General features: G+C 43.8%; 1 protein-coding gene across 23 annotated transcripts in view; it reads left to right on the top strand.

Moving 5' to 3' along the window:
• FNBP1 (formin binding protein 1) overlaps positions 1–13,235 on the top strand; it is a 156,479-nt gene that overhangs the window by 67,771 nt on the left and 75,473 nt on the right. The gene's annotated exons all lie outside the window — the stretch shown is intronic.

Here is a 13,235-nt window from a genome sequence, read left to right as displayed (position 1 = left end):
CATGCCTGTAATCCAAGCACTTTGGAAAGTCTAGGCAGATGGATAACCTGAGCTAAGGAGTTCGAGATCAGCCTGGTCAACATGATGAAACCCCTTCTCTACTAAAAATATAAAAATTAGCTGGGCGTGGTGACGGGTACCCATACTCGGAGTCTGAAGCACTCAGAGTCTGAGTGCTACTCGGGAGTCTGAAGCACGAGAATTGCTTGAGCCCAGGAGGCGGAGGTTGCAGTGAGCCGAGATCTTGCCATTGCACTCCAGCCTGGGTGACAAGAGCAAAACTCCATCTCAAAAAAAAAAAAAAAAAAAAAAAAAATTACTGCTTGTAAGTAGGTCAAAAAAATGGAAAGATATCCCCAGTTACATCCATTCTGTTCCTCAGCTCATTCATTGATATCTAATGAAGCAAACCTTATTGTTCCTCTTGCCACCATTATCGTCTTTTCATAAATAGGTTTTGTTGGTAACCAAAGAGAAAAATGAATGCTCAAAGTCTGTTCTTAGTCATGATTTTGCCTTAAGGGATTTATCTTTAAGCCATGGTCTGTATCATTGTACTTCGATTGCATGTGAAGTGTGGAAAAATTTGTTACTAGTAATAAAGTAACCACGTTGGCCAGTGATAAATTTTTTTTTTTTTTTTGAGACGGAGTTTCGCCCTTTTGTCCAGGCCTGAGTGAAGTGGTGCGATCTCAACTCCCTGCAACCTCCGCCCCCCGGGTTCAAGCAATTCTCCTCCCTCAGTAGCTGAGATTACAGGTGCCCGCCACCATGCCCAGCTAATATTTTGTATTTTTCATAGAGATGGGGTTTCACCATATTGGTCGGGCTGGTCTCAAACTCCTCAGACCACCGTGATCCACCCACCTTGGCCTCCCAAAGTGCTGGGATTACAGGCGTGAGCCACTGAGTCCAGCCACAACAGTTCTTTTAATGCCCTGGGGATGCGTGAGCCAACAAGATTGCTATGGCTTCTGCTGAAATGGAGGAGACATTAAGTAATAATGACAAAAGTGATTATTTAATTGCAATTATGGTAGTTGCCACAAAGTAAGAGTACAACGTGCTATGAGAGCATATAATAGGATTTCTGATATGCTCATGCTCTAGGGTCAGGAAGAAGCTTCCCAAGGGACTTCGCAGTTAAGGCCTTACTTAACAAGACTTGAGGGATGATTAGGACCTGCCTTGGGATAAGCATTCAATAGAGAGCAGCCAGGGCCGTTGGGCAGGAAGGCGTTTGAAAATGTCTCAATTTAGTTCTTTCTAAACTATAAATGTGTAGCATATGGCCTTGGATAGGTTTAAAAGTTAGGAAGAGATAAATGCCTTAAGATCAACCCATTGGTTTAAAACAACAACAATATGCCAATAAACAGATGAATTTTCGTCTGTTGACATTAGCACAGTGGTTCTCAACTAGGGACAGTTTTACTCCCTACTCCAGCCACATTTGTCAGTGTCTGGAGACACTTTTGGTTGTCTCAGGGATTGTGGCTAAGAGGTTGCTACTGGTATCTAGAGATAAGAGGCCAGGGAGGCAGCTAAGCCTCCCACAATACACAGGACAGCTCCACAGCGAAGAATGACCTGGCCCGAAATGTCCATAGTGCTGAGCATGAGAAACCCTGCACTGGAGCCCTAAATTAGATGACAGTCTCTGCTGGACCATTCATTAAAGATTTCTTTAGTGACAGAAAGGATGCAGTGAAATGGAATACTAAGGTTCAGAATGAAGTACAAATATCTAACATAATGATAAAATAAATACCGGAAATCTTAACATGGTTATGGACTGCTTCCCTGGACCCTGAACTTCCCTTGACCTTCCAAAGGTTTATATTCTTTTCCTGTTTGTTTCTTTTGTCAATGCTTTGTCTCTCTCTCTTTTTTTTTTTTTTTTTTTTTTTAAGACAGAGTCTCACTGTGTTGCCCAGACTGGAGTGCAGTGGCGTGATCTCGCCTAACCGCAACCTCCACCTCCCAGGTTCAAGCGATTCTCCTGCTTCAGCCTCCCAAGTAGCTGGGATTATAGGCACATGCCACTATACCTGGCTAATTTTTTATATTTTTGGTAGAGATAGGGTTTCACCATGTTGGCCAGGCTGGTCTCGCACTCCTGACCTCAAATGATCCACCCGTCTTGACCTCCCAAACTGCTGGGATTACAAGCGTGAGCCACCGCGCCCCCTCATATTCCTTTGCTGTGTTATGACCAAGTTGTTTTATATTTTATTTACTCACTGTTAATGATGACTTTTTTATAGTCTGTCATATCTGTATTTTGGATTTAGTTCCTTTTGTTAATCAAAAATTATAGTAATTTATGGAATAAATTATAGGTGGTACAGATACACATTAAATATCTTGCAATACATAGTGTTCCTTTTATTTTAAGAAGAACTGCAAGTACAGGTTTCTGAGTCAGATGTTCTGTTGGGAGGAGCTGTAAACATCATGCTCTTTTGAAACATTCTATAATTAAATTAAAATGACATTTTAGAAAATCATGAAACCTTTTGAAATATTAGAACAAATATCAGTAAGCAAATGTGTGTATTTGTGCTATTTAATTTATTTATTTAATTTTGTTTGAGACGGAGTCTCACTCTGTTGCCCGGGCTGGAGTGCAGTTGCGCAAACTCAGCTCACTGCAGCCTCTGCCTTCTGGGTTCCAGTGATTCTCCTGCCTCAGCCTCCTGAGTATCTGGGATTACAGGTACCCCCTACCATGCCCGGCTAATTTTTGTATTTTTAGTAAAGATGGAGTTTCACCATGTTGGCCAGGCTGGTCTTGAAATCCTGAGCTCAGGTGATCTACCTGCCTTGACCTCCCAAAGTGCTGGGATTACAGGCGTGAGCCACCACACCTGACCTGTTTGTACTATTTTAATATAATGCTTCATGAGCATTTTTTTTTCTTTTTCCTTCTTTCTTTCTTCTTTTTTTTTTTTTTTCTTCAGGGTCTCATTCTGTTGCCTAGGCTGGAGTGCAGTGGTGCGATCATGGCTCACTGTAGCCTCAACCTCCTGGACTCAAGTGATCCTCCTATCTTAGCTTCCCAAGTAGCTGGGACCGCAGGCATATGCCACCATGCTCAGCCAGTTTTTAAAAATTTTGTAGAGACAAGGTCTTGCTATGTTGCCCAGTCTGGTCTCAAACTCCTGGGTTCAGGTGATTCTCTCACCTCAGCCTCCCAAAGCATTGGGATTACAGGCATAAACCCCCATGCCTGGCCTGTTTTTTTCTTTTTTCTGCATAATTGTTGCCATTATTTTGAATGAGTAAATAATGAATTAGCATTATGGTATACTAATCACTGTAATTTAAAAAATGATTCCAATAATATTGGGCCTGGAGTGGTGGCTCATGCCTATAGTCCCAGCACTTCGGGAGGCCGAGTGTTTAGCCTCGTGCTTGCTATAGATTATAATAGCTAACCTCAATGGGGACTGCTGGTTCTCCAGATTTTACCCAAGATATGGACCCTGGAGCACAGGAAGGTGCAGTGAGCTGGGTGTGTTGCTCTGTTGCGGAGCTGGGGGGCCCCCAGGCTGCCTCCCTCTCGGGGCAGTGCGTGTTTGTAGGCATGGTTTTGTTTCCAGTGAGTTTTTTCCGACATGCCTTCAAGGATTCTGGAGTAAACAGTATGAACATCCTCATCTGCAGCTAGCCTTAGAAAAAGAGCGGTTTGGCTGGGCGTGGTGGCTCACACCTGTAATCCCAGCACTCGGGAGGCTGAGGGGGGCGGATCACTTGAGGTCAGAAGTTCGAGACCAGCCTGGCAACATGATGAAACCCCTTCTCTACTAAAAATATAAAATACATTTTAAAAAATTAGCTGGGTGTGATGGCGCATGCCTGTAATCCCAGCTACTCAGGAGGCTGAGGTATAAGAATCACTTGAACCTGGGAGGCGGAGGTTGCAGTGAGCTGAGATGGCACCACTGCACTCTAGCCTGGGTGACAGAGTGAGACCCTGTCTCAAAAAAAAAAAAAAGAAGAGGCCAGGCGCGGTGGCTCACGCCTGTAATCCCAGCACTTTGGAAGGCCGAGGCAGGCGGATCACGAGGTCAGGAGATCGAGACCATCCTGGCACGGTGAAACCCCGTCTCTACTAAAAAAAAAAAAAAAAAAAAAAAAAAATTAGCCGGGCGTGGTGGTGGGTGCCTGTAGTCCCAGCTACTTGGGACGCTGAGGCAGGAGAATGGCGTGAACCCGGGAGGCAGAGCTTGCAGTGAGCCAAGATCACGCCACTGCACTCCAGCCTGGGCGACAGAGCAAGACTCCATCTCAAAAAAAAAAAAACAGAAAATAAAAGAAGAAAAGGAGCTATTTAAGACCTTCTCGTAATAACCAACATTTCTCCTTTAGAGCTTTTACTTCTGGCTACCCTGACTTTACTTAGTAAACACTGTTTTTTGTAAGGATGAGTCTTAAAACAACAGTGGAATGCTATCATTTCTGTCTTCTGGTGAGTTTAATTATTGGCACACACAGCATAACAGAGTTAGAACTCAAATCCAGGTTTTCTGAGGCCAGACTCAGTCGCCTTCCCACTATGCTGTGATGAGGGGCTGACAGCATGCTTCAAGTCTGTCTTAAAAGACAGGGAGAGGCGACATAAGTTCTGTGTTCACAGAGCTGGAGCCCCCTGCTTGGTGGTGGGCAGCGAGAGGAAAGGATGCAAGCTTTCCAGCCAACAACCCTGCTCAAGATTCCTAGCAGCCCTGCCCTAGGCAGGTTATGAAAACTCTGTGAGCATACACTTAGGAATCTCTAAGCTGACGCTGATTATAGCCACCTTAGGAAGTTGTGGGGACGATTATGAGAAGACAAATATGAACCTCCCAGCGCAATGTTCCAGTATACTGATATATAGATGCTGCATATCCAGTTTCTCTTGCTGTAATCATTCTGTAACTCAATGCAGAATCTCATTTCCACCCCAGAGCTTCTCGATCAGGGCTTGTTACAGAAAATGGAGCACTTATAATCCCAGCACATTGGGAGGCCAAAGTCGGCAGATCACCTGAGGTCAGGAGTTCAAGACCAGCCTTGCCAACATGGCGAAACCCCATCTCTACTAAAAATACAAAAATTAGCCAGGCACAGTGGCGCGTGCCTGTAATCCTAGCTACTTGGGAGGCTGAGGCAGGAGAATCACTTGAACCTAGGAAGCAGAGGTTGCTGTGAGCAGAGATTGTGCCATTGCACTTTAGCCTGGGTGACACAGCGAGACTCCATCTCAAAAAAAAAAAAAAGAAAAAGAAAACGGAGCATGTTTAGGCCTCTATACGGTAGTTGTTCAGTGATTTTAAAATGACCTTTCTAAAAATGTGTAATTGGGCCAGGCACAGTGGCTCACTTGAAGTGGTAATCCCAGCACTCTGGGAGGCCGAGGCGAGTGGATCACTTGAGACCAGGAGTTCGAAACCAGCCTGGCCAACATGGTGAAACCCCGTCTTTACTAAAAATACAAAAATTAGCTGGGCGTGGTGGCATGCACTTGGAATCCCAGCTACTTGGGAGGCTGAGGCAGGAGAATTGCTTGAACCCAGGAGGCAGAGGTTGCAGTGAGCTGAGATTGTGCCACTGCACTCTAGCCTGGGCGACTGAGCAAGACTCCATCTCGAAAAATAAATAAATAAAAAAAATGTGGAATTGGTTGATGGCATAGGAAACAAGAAGCTGCTTTTAACATTTTAGACCCAGCTACTATTTTTCATGGCTGACTAGAAAGAATGCCTTACTTAAGTACCATCCTTAACCACCAGCATAGTACAGATTGGGCCATTTGATACAGTGGTAGAATCCTGGCTGCCCAAATGGATGATTTCGAATTTACAGGATTACTGCTGGATCTCATTACTGCATATAGAAAGAATGTCCAAGTTCAGTGGGCAATACTGGTTGAAAATTACTTTTTACCTACATTTTGCTGTGTTTGAATGGATGAATCTCTGACAAGGGTAAGCATGATGAAAAATGGCTCTCTGTGCAAAGATGATGTTTCCTTCCCTTTTTTTGTATGGCATTCTTGTCTGTGTAGCCCTACCAGCTGTTTGATCTTTAAGTCTTCAAATCTAACTGTAGGATGAGCGCAGTGGCTCACGCCTGTAATCCCAGCACTTTGGGAGGCCAAGGCAGGTGGATCACCTGAGGTCAGGAGTTTGAGACCAGCCTGGCCAACATGGTGAAACCCTGTCTCTACTAAAAATACAAAAATTAACCAGGCGTGGTGGCATGTGCCTGTAGTCCCAGCTACTCTGGAGGCTAGGTCAGGAGAATCATTTGATTCCAGAAGGCAGAAGTTGCAGTGAGCTGAGATCGCACCACTGCACTCCAGCCTGAGTGACAGAGTGAGACTCTGTCTCAAAAAAAAACAAAAAACAAAAATCTAACTGTAAAATAGGATTACTACTTCTACTTAAGTATCTAGGAGAAAAGATGCTTTTTATTCTGCACATATACTATATTTTTGTATCACAACACAGTTCATTTTAATGTTATGAATATCCATTGTTTTTCCTGATGCACAAAACTGTAGGCTCATTTTGGTGAAAATATGTTGATTTTTAAAAAATGCAGATTCACGGCCAGGTGCGGTGGCTCACACCTGTAATCCCAGAACTTTGGGAGGCTGAGGTGGGCGGATCACAAGGTCAGGAGTTCCAGACCAGCCTGACCAATGTGGTGAGACCCTGTCTCTACTAAAAATAGAAAATAAAAAAAATTACCCAGGCGTGGTGGTGCATGCCTATAATCCCGGCTACTCAGGAGGCTGAGGCAGGAGAATTGCTTGAACCTGGAGGCGGAGGTTGCAGTGAGCACCACTGCACTCCAGCGTGGGCGACAGAGTGAGACTCCATCTCAAAACAAAACAAAAGAAAAAGCAGATTCACTAAAAAGAGAACCTTTCCCCACTGCAAGAACTTAGCAGTTTAGGTTCTTCCTTGCCTGACATCTGAGCCTGCATCTGTCTCTTTAGGAAAACATGAGCAGTCCTGGAAGCCCCGGACAAGGAGGCCCTATAGCTTCTTCACCTAGTGGGTTCCACTTAGGGCAATTGCATTTTCAGTGAGATGTTCACTATCTCTTTAGATATAATGGAATCAGTGGCCAGTCCTTGGGGTTGCATACAAAAAGAATATTACTAAAACTGAATTAAAGGACAAAATCTCACAATCCCTTATAAATCAAAAATCCTCATTTTTCAAAATTTTCTTCCTGATATCATTTGCAGATATGTATAATATTTAAGAATATTGGCTGGGCGCAGTGGCTTATGCCTATAATCCCAGCATTTTGGGAGGCCGAGGCGGGTGGATTGCTTGAGGTTGCGAGTTTGAGACCAGCCTGGCCAACATGGTGAAACCCCGTCTCCACTAAAAATACAAAAATTAGCTGGGCTTGGTGGCGCATGTCTGCATCCCAGCTACTCGGGAAGCTGAGGCAGGAGAATCACTTGAATGCAGGAGGCAGAGATTGCAATGAACCGAGAACGCGCCACTGCACTCCAGCCTGGGTGACAGACAAGACTCAGTCTAAAAAAAATAATAAATAAAATAAAATAAAAGGCCAGGCGTGGTAGCTCATGCCTGTAATCCTAGCACTTTGGGAGGCCGAGGCAGGGGGATCATGAGGTCAGGAGATCGAGACCATCCTGGCTAACATGGTGAAACCCCATCTCTACTAAAAATACAAACAAACAAACAAACAAAAAACCCAAAAACTTAGCCAGGCATGGGAGGTGCCTGTAGTCCCAGCTACTCAGGAGGCTGAGGCAGGAGAATGGCGTGAACCTGGGAGGCGGAGCTTGCAATGAGCCGAGATTGCGCCATTGCACTCCAGCCTGGGCCACAGAGCGAGACTCCACCTCAAAAAAAAAAAAAAAAAAAAAAAGTTAGGAATATTAATCCTACTATAGCTATAATTTATATTCTTCTTGATTCTCCATTTAATATTATAAGCATTTTCCATGTTTTTACCTGAAAAAGTATGTGTTTTTGTTTTTAGATTTAAAAAAAATTTTTTTTTAATTTTTTTTAGGGATAGGGCTGGCTATGTTGCCCAGGCTGGTCTTGAACTCCTGGGCTCAAGCAATCTTCCTGCGTCGGCCTTTCAAAGTGCTGGAATTATAGGCGTGAGCAGTTGTGCCTGGCCAAAAGTGTAGTTTAAATAATTGGAATTTTTTTCAAAGTTATTGGAAGAGAAGTTAAAAAAGAAAGAAAAAATATTTGGAATTTTAGTAGCTGTGCACTGTTCTAACAAAGTTATGATTTGCCTAACTAATTCTGTATTGGTTGATTTATAGGCTATTACCAGTTTTTGACTCATTTACTTAGTTAGTTGTGTAAATAATACAGCAGTAAACTCTTTACTTCCAAAGCTGTTTGCATTGTGTGTGGGCTGAGATTATTTCCCCAAACTAAATTCCCAGAAGTGAGACTATGAGGTCAAAGCATACATGATTAAACATACATGATTTATGGTTCTTGATAAAACTCTGATAATTTATGTTCAGATAATTATAGTAGAATTACAGATAGAATTATTGATAGATTTACAGACTTATAGATAGATTTCCAAATGTCACTGAAATGATCAACATGGGTGTGAATCAGCTTATCTCAGATGTGGGTAATTCAGAGTTGGTAACACATGTATTCCTCCGTAAGAACTACTGTAAATGTACTCTTATCAGCAACTTTTGAACATTGAATCAAGTTACTGAAGAAAAGAGTTTTGGAGGTTGTTTGGTGTAGCTCCAGCCTTTGAGTACGTCTGGGCTTTTCCACAGTGATTACCACTAATCATATATGAGAAATTTGTGAAGATTTGTAGCTCCAGAAGGAGAACCAGGAGGTTCTTGCCAACATTTTCTGGAATTCCAAGAAAACTTCTCCCTGCAGGTGGAAAATATGGTTCATTACTTACAAAGTGCTGGCCAGAAGCAGAATCACTTTTTGGCAGCAGTTAGCTGAAGAGTTCTAGAGGAAACAATTATACAATACTTTCAGTGACTCACTAAAATGTTTATAAACCTCAAACCTGTATGCTTACAGACCTCACATTACTTAGAATTGACCATTTAAAACTTCTCCCGAGGTTTCTGAAATGTTTGAAAATGGATACTGCACTAAAACCTATAACATTCTTTTTAAAGTTAGATATTCAGTAGGTCCTATTTATGGACCTTATGAAGGGGTTTAATTTCCTATAAGCCAGTTCTGCAGCATGGACTGACTCCAATACATTTAGGAAAACAAAATGTTATAAGAGACGATAGCAAATAGGTAAAGCTTAGCATGAAGGAAAGCAAAAACTAAAAGGAGTTTATGTATATAATCTAGCTACTTACAAGTCCATTTCTGATTTTTTTTTTTTTTTTTTTTTTTTTTTTTTGAGACTGAGTTTTGCTCTTGTTGCCCAGGCTGGAGTGCGATGGTGCAATCTTGGCTCACTGCAACCTCTGCCTCCCAGGGTCAAGCAATTTTCCTGCTTCAGCCTCCCCCGTAGCTGGGATTACAGGCGCCCACCACCACACCTAGCTAAGTTTTGTATTTTTAGTACAGACAAGGTTTCACCATGTTGACCAGGCTGGTCTCAAACTCCTGACCTCAGGTGATCTGCCTGCCTTGGCCTCCCAAACTACTGGGATTACAGGCATGAGCCACCATGCCCAGCCATCTTCTTTGTTTTGAAAGAACATGTAAAAGTGGCATTCTGTTCATTAAGAGTGGGCCCTTTCACCACTGTGGTTGTTTCACCTGCAAAACCACTGGTCTGGTGAGCCCCCCCCAAAAAAAAAAAAAAAAAAGTTTTCCAGCTACCTGAAAGGCTGAGGCAAGAGGATTGCTCAGGGCCGGGGAGTTCAAGACCAGCCTGGACAACATAGTGAGATCCACCCCCCAATCTCAAAAAAAAAAATTCTTTTTAAATTTTATCATTCATGGCATAACATACTTAGTAAACAGGACACTTAAATTCTTTTCTTCATTTCATGGGCTTGAAATGTGATCTTGGATTTTGTGTTTCTCCTTTGCAAGCTAGAATTAATGATACTTTCCTTTTTTTCTGGGAATTGTGAGAATTACTTGACTCATGTTTCATATCTCATTTGATTCTTGTTTGGCCACCTGTTTGACATCTCTCCTTAGATGCCTAATACAGCATCACCATTGCACCTTTGTCAGCAGAGGACTGGAGTCCAGCAAGTGTGAATGATGGCTCCAGAGTGGTGTAGTGCAGTGACCCTGTTAGCCCACCCCAAAACAAACTTTTTTTTTTTTTTTTTTTTTTTGAGACAGAATCTCACTCTGTCACCAGGCTGGAGTGCAGTGGCGCGATCTCGGCTCACTGCAAGCTCTGCCTCCTGGGTTCAAGCCATTCTCAGCCTCCCGAGTAGCTGGGATTACAGGCACCTGCCACCACGCCTGGCTAATTTTTGTATTTTTAATAGAGATGGGATTTTGCCATATTGGCCAGGCTGGTCCCGGAGTCCTGTCCTCAGCTGATCTGCCTGCCTTCGCCTCCCATAGTGCTGGGATCACAGGCATGAGCCACCACGCCCAGCTCCAAAACAAACTTCTGATCCCCCAAAGTCCTCATCCATGTTCCATTCCAGTCTGCACTCCCTCCAGTTCTCAATAAATGGGGCACCTTTTCTTAAACTCAGGTGCTCTGGCCAAACACATAGTCACCCAGAGCTTTTCTCTTTTCTCTTACACACCATCTCTTATCTGTTAGCAAGTCTAGTTGGCTCTGCCTTCAGTAAATGTTCTGAGTCCAAGCACTTCTCACCCCTCTTCCACATCTACCCCTAGTCCTGTGCCTCATTATCTCTCATCTAGAGGACTCTGCTGAGCCTCCTAATTAATTTCTGTGCTTCCATGCTTACCCTGTGGCCAGTGGTCCAACTGTCCATCTCCATGTCAGAGCCACCACCAGCTCTCCCTTAGAGAGAGTGCAAGTGTAACAGCCTCCCCCTGCAGCAGCCAGCTTGACATTGAAATAATGTAGATCAGCCCATGTCACTTCCTTTCTTTTGTTGTTGTTGTTGTTGTTGAGACGGAGTCTTGCTCCATCACCCAGACTTGGAATGCAATGGTGCGATCTCAGCTCACTGCAACCTCCATCACCCAGGTTCAAGCAATTCTCCTGCCTCAGCCTCCCAAGTAGCTGGGATTACAGGTGTGTGCCACTATGCCTAGCTAATTTTTTTTGTATTTTTAATAGAGATGGCATTTCACCATGTTGGCCAGGGTGGTCTCGAATTCCTGACCTCGAATAATCCGCCCATCTCGACCTCCCAAAGTGCTGGGATTACAGGCGTGAGCCACTGCATCCGTCTGTCACTTCCTTTCTTAAATCTTCCAACATGTTTACCGTGGCTGGTGAGGCTGTCCATGGTCAAGCCCCTGCCTGCCCTCTGTCCCTGTGCCCTTTACCTTGGTCTAGTGGCGCTGGCATCCAGCTGTTCCTCAAACAGAGCAAGCCCCTTCACACTCAGAGCATCTGCACTTGCTCTGCCTGCGGCTTGGAGGGTATTCCTCAGACCCTTGTAAGTTCACTCCCACGTTTTATGCAAGTCTCTACTCAAATGTCATCCCAGACTGCCCTTGTCTAAAATACCTTCACCTATACCCATCCCTCCTTATTCCTTTACCCTGTTTGTCTTACTTCTGGATCCACTCAGTTTCACGGGGACAGGAGACTTTGTTTTATTTACACAGCTTTCCTCCTGCCTGGAGCAGCCCTGCACACATGTGGGCACGTCAATGAACATGGGATGATCACCCTGGCACTCTATCTAAAACTTTTGTTGATGGAGATTCTCTGTATTAGATGCTGCAAGTAACAGCTTTATATCCTCAGAAGGGATCAGGCAAGAAAATGAGCCATTCCATGAGAGGAATGAAGATTTCTTGATTGATTTCCTTCCTTCCTTCCTTCCTTCCTTCCTTCCTTCCTCCCTCCCTCCCTCCCTCCCTCCCTCCCTTCCCTCCCTTCCCTCCCTTTCCTCCCTTCCTTCCCTTCCCTCCCTTCCCTCACTTCCTTCCCTTCCCTCCCTTCCTTCACTTCCTTCCCTTTCTTCTTTTCTTTTCTTTTTCTTTCTCTGTGTGTGTGTGTGTGCGTGTGTGTGTGTGTGTGTGTGTGTGTGTGTGTGTGTGTTTTAAGAGAGACGGGGTTTCACCATGTTGTTACCCAGGCTGGTCTCAAACTCCTGGCCTCAAACTATCCCCCTGCCTTGGCCTCTCAAAGTGCTGGGATTGCGGCCTAGGGATGCGAATGTCAAGGAATGTGAAGACAGGATTGTTTTGAAAAACAGATAAAAGATCACTGAAGTCTAGGCAAATTGCTGCATGTGGAGCCTTCTGGGCGAGAATAACCGAGGAACAGTGAGCAGAGGAGCAGCCAGACAAGGAGGGAAGGAAAATGCTGCTGCTTAGGCCTGGCCCTGGCCCAGTGCCTCACGCTGCTGAGTGTTAGGGGTGAAGTCAAGCAACTGAACAGGACTCTGGGAGGTAGGCATTTAGGAAACTTCGAACACGTTCATTAAGAAGGTATTTTTACTATGGATGAACTTGGAAAAATAAGCCTTGCTAAGTAAAAATAGAACGTGTGTCCCTTAGTGAATGTTTCTGGCTTCCGGTTTGGGTTTTAAGTCGGGTACGACATACCCACTTGAACAGGACTAAGGCGTTTTGCCATTACGCCTCATGGTCCATAGAAATATCCACGCCGCTTAGAGTTCTAGCTCAATTAAAACTGGGAGTCCTGATTCAGACTTGGAAGCTGCTCCTGTTCAAACCCACTACTACACTGCGAATTTAGAGGAAACAGGATTTGTCACAGGCATGTTTGCTGGAAGCGCCCTCTTTCTTTGCCCTTTTCAAGTCTTTTTGTTTCTTTGTTTGCATCTGTGGAATCTGAGTTTTATTTAAAATTCCAGATGGTTGACTGTTCTCAGTTGAGTGTTTATTCTTATTTTTTTTCTACTTTTTTTTTTGAAAGGGCTGTTCTCACATCAGTGCCATATTTTGCTCTTTTAACTGTTAATGGTTTAATATCTATATAAATAGCAAAAATGAGCAGCTGTTGTACCTAATTGCAGTGTGAATACTAAACATTCTCATAGCATTTATGTGAGTTTGTCTGTTCTGTCTGTGATTTCTTGCAGTTCAGTAAAATTGTCTCAAAAGCTTTGCCATTGTCGTTTTTCTTAAAGT

This window comes from Pongo pygmaeus, chromosome 13 (assembly GCF_028885625.2).
Source record: "Pongo pygmaeus isolate AG05252 chromosome 13, NHGRI_mPonPyg2-v2.0_pri, whole genome shotgun sequence".
Classification (NCBI taxonomy): Eukaryota; Metazoa; Chordata; class Mammalia; order Primates; family Hominidae; genus Pongo; species Pongo pygmaeus.
Note: the sequence above shows the minus strand (reverse complement) of the source record. Positions and strands in the feature narration are given on the sequence as shown.